Raw genomic sequence first — 8,691 nt, forward strand, 5'->3', positions numbered from 1 at the left:
ATCGGGAGCATGGAATACTGCCCTTTGTCTTTTCTGCAAAGTGGAAACCAGCAGTTACATTTGTATAAGTAGATCAACTATTAGTAAGATTGTAGCCATGCCTGTCAGTGACAGCAGAGCCACAGTAAAATCCTGAGTGATCAAAATGTATCGGCAACAGGGAACAGAGAAAGGCTGTAGCAGTCAGAACTAAGACATATGGAAGCCTTAAAACTCGCACAAAAAGATGTCACCCAATTTTTCAGCTGCTAATGGCTCAACGTCCTCTACCTCTCAAATCATAATTATTCTCCTTCGGCTGTCGCATGGTCAGAGAAAGGGGCAATAACATCTCCTCTCCCATTCTCTATGACAGATTATATTGCAGATAGAGGTGTGGGTTAGAATGTATCAAGGTTGGAGCCCTTGGAAATCTAGTGTTCAACAAATAAAAATTCTGCCACAGCTTTTGGAGACAGGAAAATGTTTATTCAGGTGATTTGAGCAATAGACACAAAAGTGTCTGTAATGAAGCATCTACAGAAGTGGCAAAGCCCTGTAAGTCCCTAAACCCGAGTCAGACGATGGACTGCAGGCCTTTACTAGGATAAAGATGCAAACCACGTGAGGCGAGATGGTACAGCCCAGAGACTTGTGTCTGATGGAACGTAAATTTGTGCAGTTTGATGTATTAGTTCCTGATGTTCTTGTAGGTGGAGGAAAATCAGTATGTCATCGAATAAAACAGCAAACAAAACAAAATGGTCCAGTAAATCCCTGAAAAGGTCATTCATGAAATGTTGATCTATTGTAGGGTAGTGCATCACCTGATAGTCATAACGTCCATATTTAATTGGAAAGGTAGTCTTCCATTTTCATTCATCAGGAGATTGTACATGTAATACAGTTCATGCATCGCATAAACCTAATGCTTTAAGATTTTGACTAAGATGCTCCAACATTGCAGATATCACCGGTAACCTGTGGAAGGATGTAATCAATCATTCTTTTTCTTCACAAAACAAAGAGAGCTGCCCCCTGATGGGGGAAATGCTAAAACCTCTTGTTCCCTTTACTTCTAAGCAGTCACCAATGAGCCCCACTGTCACAAACTCAGACTTGTATTAGAGACTACCAGACCAGGGATTGGCGAGACTTGACACGGGTGCGGAAGCTTAATGTGTCAGCCGTTTTTGCCAGTGACCACTCCAAGTGGGATTTAGGCTTTGCTGCGACGGACACGCCAGACGCGGGCCCCTGTTAAGGTTCCCCTTTTGGAGTTGGTATACTGGTAACAGTCACGAATAGTCAGGAAATAGCAGAAAGCACTAGGAACGCTGCAGCAGACGTGAGAACCTATACTCTGGCAGGGAATGCCTGCCAGGAACTTCCTTATATAGGGAGTGGCCTGCTGCAGACGTCCAATGACGTCATCCATAATTCATACTGGCCCTTTAATAGAGCTTCTAGTGTGGCGCGCGTGCCTTAGAGAGGACGCGCGCCCACACAACCAAGAAGACGCCATTGCTCCTGTCCCCACTGCTCAATGGGACCCTTTTGCTGTAGGGAGCCTCTTGCTCCTTCACTGCTGCCCTGAGTCCCCACCAGAGGAGAGCCCGATGGCCACCCGAACCCCTGCGGACACTGCCTGCACTGCTAGCATTGAATACACTTCCCCCTCGAGCTCCTACAAAATGATTAGTCACCTAACCACCCCCCATCGCGTTGTTGGCTATCACTGCATTGCACTATGATAATTAAATGTTTTTCTTTGTTTTTTTTTTATAAATAATACAAGTTATGTACTAGAAGCCAACAGGTGTAGGCAGTTCGCCCTAATTGTTAATGTCGCTAACAGAGACTGTTGACTGCTCTATTTCATTGGACTCAAGTCCTAGCTGCAGGAATTACAATTCATTTATTTCAATAGATGACAGGCAACAGTGTCATCATGGGCAAGCAGTGTCACATTGGAGAGCAAGCAATAGTCTGGTGCCAGACGCACAAGTACTACTCTGCCTTAGGACACTAAATCCACTAAGTACACTGGAATGACAAACAAAGATCTACAATAGTTTGCTTGAACCTGTAACATTACCTGGGAGCCGCGACGCCTTGCTCACTCTCAGCTCGAACGAAGAACTCATTTCCAGGAAGCTTTTAAAAAATAATGATTGGGTACTCTTTACCTAGCACGGCGCCCGCGATTACAATCGCGGGCGTCGGGGGTAAAAAATCGCGGGCATCGCGGGTAAATCAAAAACGGGTGCGACGCGATGCCCGCGATTTTCCCATAGGGATCAATGTTAAAAGACAGATTAGTCGCGATTTTAGCGTTAATTGGCTCAATGCCCGCGATTTTTACATATCTATTCTCAACTCCACGCCGACGTGGATAGTGGGGGTATGAAAAGGTCGGAGGACGCGTACCGCCGCCCCTCGCGGGCTCGCTGCGCTCGCCACGCTTCGGGTTCACGTTGATCGTGGGGTGGCGTTAAAAATTGTGGGGGCCATTTCACACTTCAGGGGGACTATTAGGGCTCTGTGGCCCATTTAACATTGATTCCTATGTAAAAATCGCGACCAATCTGACTTTTAACACTAAAATCGCGACCAATCTGATTTTTAACATTGGTCCCTATGGGAAATCGCGGCCATCGCGGGCATCGCATCGCACCCGTTTTTTAGTGCATGCGATGGTCGCGATGGTCGCGATGGGCGCCGTGCTAGGTAAAGAGTACCAATGATTGTTCTGCTCAAATCTCAGTTCTACCAATGCCTTCAAAGTTCAGTGGGGATTGCCGAGAATACAGAGATTTCCTAAATAAACGCTACATTCGTTTTCACAGTTCATTAATGACAAAATGAAGATCATCTTCAAAATGAAACGTCTGATCAAGGAAGACTTTACCCGAGCAAGACAGATTCTCTCATTGCTAATCCTAGACTCCAGGACCTGCACTGGCTAGGGGGCTTATTCTGAGGTGGACGCAGAAATCTATAAGTAGACAACTGTTTGTCCATATAGCAAAGAAATATTAATTTACAGTAGATGGAACCATCACCAAGATATACTGGCAGGGCAAGTCATACCGCTGTGGGAAGCAGTACTTCCATACTGAGCTACAATGTTCAATGAGGGGGTCAACAAATACTGTGTGCCTTCTCTTCCTCTAAGAGGCGTCCAGCCCCAGGTGTTGGGTACCAAAGCAATATTGATAAACAGGGCAGGATTAAGGGATGGGCCCTGGGTCGCCGGGGTCCAGGTGCACTGCACTCATTATAAATGCGCAGAGGAGTCTGAGCACTCAGACTTCAGCCAGCAGCGCTGTAGATATCACAAGAAAAATAGCCACTGATCCATTGTTCCAGAGATCTGCGTGTGCGTAGTAGGATCTAACTGCTCCTGTGCTCAGACTCTACTGCACTGCACTACTCCCGACAGAGAGGACAGGGCCGGCTGAAGGTGGCTGCGCACAGTCCTCTTCCTCTCTTAAAACTTCCTGTGCTTAGTTAAACAGATCTTGTCAAGATCACTCTCCTGATTTGGGTCATACAGTATATGGTTATGCATTGGCCGAATAATTGGTGCGTTTTACATGACACTAACAGAAAACAGCTGGTTACCACCCCAGCTTCCTGTAATCAACTTGCGTATGGCCAGCAATCAAAACATTTGCAGGATTTTATAGCAGGATGGCCTCGGATATGCGTACTACATACCGTACACATGCGCAGTCTATCAATACTCGCCCAGCCTCTGAATTTCCATCCATGCGATCAGGTCTGATTAACCCCCATTGGCATAAGGAAGTAAGACCGGGTTCTGCAGGTTCCCACAAATACAGTGTCCGCCCCAGGACCATGCCCCAGCCCTGCGCAGAGTAAAATCTGGGATGCCGTTACTCTGAATGCACAATTGCTGTTGCTTTTTTAAGATAACGTGTAACTCATAATACAGAGGGAACAGATGCGAGTATGCAGTCACATGGGTCTGATCCGAAATCAGATGCTGCAGCGACCTCAAGGGCCACCTAAGAGATGAGGGGGCCCATGGGCTGTATCCGTTTAGTGCCCATCCCATCTCACGAGAACATAGACAAGTAGGTATTGGTACTGTGCCAGAATCTCCTGCACATGTGCCGGCCTTCACGCCATAAACCAAACTACACCAACATACATATCTTCTCATCTCAAAATACCATCCAACACGACCTCTATGCTCCTCCCAAGATCTCTGTCTCTCATCCACACTCATTACTTGCTCACATTTCCGACTGCAGGACTTTTTTCGGGCTGCACCCACTCTGTGGAATGCCATTCCAAGCACAATAAGACTCTCCTCCAATTTCCAAACCTATAAGCGTTCCCTGAAAACTCATCTCTTCAGGAAAGCTTATCAAATTCCAGAACCAGACACAGAACCTTGCATTCTGGTGGAATTGATGCAATAAAGAATACAGTATCTATCCTTATGTATCAATGCCTATTTCCCTATAGATTGTAAGCTTGCGAGCAGGGCCTCTTACCTTTTGACTGTCTGTAAATACCCTGCTTGTTGTATCACTGTCTCCTTTGTAAAGTGCAACGGAATATGCTGCGCTATATAAGAAACTGTTAATAAATAAATAATGTTCCTACTGTGCAAATCTCCTGGGGCACTCCCCTGGCACCCATTATCTATACGCCACTGGGTGACCACTTTAGCGTGTATTGGCGTAGTCGTGTCTGTGACTTGAAGCTAGAATCAGCCCTTCCACTGGTGCACAAGTGTGTGTGTGGCTGTGTGATGGCTGGGATGCCCCATTTGTGCCTTTATAAATGCAACCGTGGTCTTTAGACGCACCATGGAAACTTGCATCTGCCCCATTCAAGGCTGTGAATCTTCATCAGAGTATGGCCTCCAATATGAGTAAAAAAGTATCTGTGTTGACATTTATGTGACGCTTCCATAGCAGGCCCATAAGACAGATCATCCCTGTGCATCTGAAAAGTTACTAGCCACCTTCCAAGAATGCCCAATACATTTCCAATTCACTTCTAAGACTATAAGATAAGTGATAAGGTGATAATGCCAGTCAGCTTCTAACTGACATTTTTTTTTAAATCCAGTCTGTAACCTGACAGGTAGGAGCTGATTGGCTGGTGCGTTATCACCTTATCACTTCACCAGGCTTTATCTGCGCCTGTGTCTATATCATCTAAATGTGCGCACACCACAGGACGCTGTTGCAACTTTTTTAGCTACTTAGACATCTGCACAGTTGGAAAATATCATCCAAATGTGTGACTATCGGCCCAGACTCTGGCCCATTACGCGACGTGTGTGCTAAAGTTCCATTTTTCATGCAATTTCATTTAAGCCGTGCAGCTACACATTTGCGTCGGGAGCATTTATCCTTCATTGCGGTGATGTCAATGTCATTGAATGGTGATTTACTGTATTGTCTCTATTTGCCAGCTCCGCTCTCATCTGCTGTTATTGAATACTGCGGGTTACTAAGGTGTGACTCATTACTTGGCCACGTCACCAAACTCTACATATAGCCTGAGGTGCAAAATCCCCATCCTGCCTGGATGAATGTATCTGCATCTCTCCTCCGAAGTGTAGTTTGTGTGCTACAGGCTGCGCTGAGAGACGCTGCCCAGATACTGGATGATGCGCAGCAGGGGGTGAGGGGGACACAATATAAATGACTTCTATATTCCAATCCTATTTCCCGTGTGCAGCCAACATCACAATCTGGTTCACCTCTTTCTGCAACAGAGCTTCCTGCAAATCACTTCCACGTGATTATACTTACTCTCACTCTCTGCGCCGACACAGATTAGTGTAAATAATTGAGTACAGTATATGGTATGCATCCAAATCAGGGATACAGAGCAGTGTGGCGGATACAGCACATTCTTAGGATAACCGCACATACTGAGTCCTGTTGGAGAAAGTGCACTATATAAATTAAACTTACTTACTTATAGTAGTGACACAGTACACAGGATATATGCACACATCACTGTTCCTTCAGTATATTTAGAGGGTGGTAGGTGTGTCTCAGTTGGGTAAGTCTCATCTCCGCCTTCTCCTGCGCTATTGCAGATCTTGGCTTCAGTAACATCCGTCTATCTGGCAGTAATACTATGTACCCACGGTGCGTTTTGCTCTTTGGATTTTGACTGCATAGTCAAAATCGAAAGCAAATCAGTGCAAATCACACTGTGGTTCGCCGCACCAAAACACAATTCGGTATGTTTATTTAGAAGGCCCGATAACGGATAGACCAGTAACTTTCTGAATACTAAGCAGTGAAAAAGGACTCTGACCTTGATGTAGATAAAGTGGGTAAAATTACTGTAACTATAACATGATGACACAACATTACCATTATATTGCAAAAGGTAGCTGAACATTAACACAATGATTTGCCGTTCAAAACTATAATTTAGCAATGATGCCTTGTAGGAAAATCAGCAACAACACCGATGACAATCATTTCCAGCAAAGGCAGCAATCACAGCGGCATAACAGAGCCGTAACTGTAATACCCAACTGAGACTACGGAACCCTCTCCTGGTGATTTCTGCAGTAGGTAGCCCATGGGCTACAACAGCTAATGCAGGACCGTCTTAACAGCCTTGTAGGTCTTGGGCAAAACAATGCACCCACCCATTCACGGGAACCAATAAAATAACATAACCTGCTTGTGGTCCTGAGCCATCTCTCCATTTGCTTCCATACAGTGAATGGCTTTCAGCACTCTGATTCCACCAATCAGCATGCTGACAGCCATTCACTGTTTGTGCTGGGTGGGGCAGGGTTATGATTGGGGCACTAGGGGTCACTAGTTTTAGGAGTCACTGCAACTGCAGGGGAAAGGTAAAACACTGCTATGAATGACCTAGGAACGATTTGTAATGGACACACTGAGTAGGAGCTCTCAAAGAATAAGGCAGCTTGGCTGTGGACAGTGTTGCACTGGCAGGTTCTATGTGCAGGGATCTTCTTTATATACACCTTAGAGAGCAGGGATTGGCTGCTGGTGTCAGGTAGTCTTCAATTGGTTGTTGAGCCGTCAACTGAGAACCAGCAGCCAGCATTGGATGGTAGGCTGCACATTGAAGCCATTGAGTATGTCGGAAGCTGCACTGAATCACAGAAAATCTGTCACTATAGTACATCAAATGGCATTGCATTATCATTTTAGATTGTTTATCCCTGAAGATTTTCATCTATGGATGAAACATATTTAGTTTCTGGTGCGCTTCCAGTGCCAGATGTATCAAGCTTCAAAAAGTGATAAAGTGGAGAGTGATAAACAACCATCCACTCAGCTCCTACCTGTCATTTTTCAAACCCAGGACCTTATTGTGAGTCCACCAAACGCCGCCAGCACAGCCCCCCCCCCCCCTTGTAGGAATATGAATGGATGTTTTGCATAAACATCCATTCGCAGCTAGCATGCAGGGAGGAAATCAGTCACCGACCATCAAATGATTTCTATAGCTCTTGCAGACCTAAGACATCTCTGTGGTGTCTTAAATCTGCGGGCGCCCTGTGCGGAAAGCTGACATCAACTAATGTCAGCTGCCCGTCACAAGCAACCATGTCATTGTCACACCTCCATGGGAAAGCCCAGCATTTCATGAGAACACCCATGAAATGCTGGGCATTCCCATGGCCGCTCGCTCCAAGCGGCTGCACAAGTGTATAACGTTTATGCGCATGTGCAGCCGCACACCATCGCTGGACCAGAATAAGGTCAACAGCCTGTAAAATGTCGGTAATGAGCTGATTGTCTGGTTCCGGGAGGGTAGGCCACGCTGTCATAGAGGTGTACCCGGGAATGCGGAGCGGGCCCCATGTTCCCAGATATCTGCGCATGTGCAGTAGGGGTATATACACTGCCAGCTCTGGTACCGGTGCAGCAGAGATTTATTACATGCAGAATGGGCTAACGAAATCTGTTAAGGGGTAAATTTACTAAGATGGGACTTCTATTGAAGATGGGATGTTGCCCATAGCAACCAATATGATTCTGCCTATTATCTTCTAGGAGGTTCGAAATAAATCGGAAGCAAAATCTGTCTGGTTGCTATGGGCAACATCCCATCTTCAATAGAACATCTATCTTAGTAAATCTACCCCATAGAATTTTTTCCCAGTTACCAGACACGACTGGGGGTATTCCTCATTATGGACCTTATTCTGATTGACTCACAAGGCTGTGAAATATGTAGCCTTGCAACTCCATCAGACACCGCCCGCAGTGCCGCCCCCCCTTGCACGCAGTACCCCTCGCACAGCTGCGAATGGATGATTTACATAATCATCCATTCGCAGGCGGGGAGAAGTCATTTAATGGTCGCCGACCATCAAATGATTTCTCCTGCGCACACAGTTCAGAGAGACCTATAGAATCACTCTAAGCTGCAAGGACAGGGCAGGCAGATGACATCCGGTGATGTCAGCTTCCCGCTCCCTGGATGTCCGTCACAGCCTCATTATCCTGAGAACGCCCAGCGTGCTCATGGGAACGGCCATGGAATGCTGGGCGTTCCCAAATGCTAATGGCGCTGCCCGGCACCCCCGCCCTTCTCCGCCCCCCGCTCGGCGTGTAGGGTGCGTGCACCCGGCGAACCGAAAGTGTCTACACATGCGCAGAAACGCGCCTGCGCAGACACAAAACTTCGGTCCTCTGTGCGAACGCACAAAGG

This window comes from Crinia signifera, chromosome 19, assembly GCF_055691185.1.
Source record: "Crinia signifera chromosome 19, ASM5569118v1, whole genome shotgun sequence".
Lineage (NCBI taxonomy): Eukaryota > Metazoa > Chordata > Amphibia > Anura > Myobatrachidae > Crinia > Crinia signifera.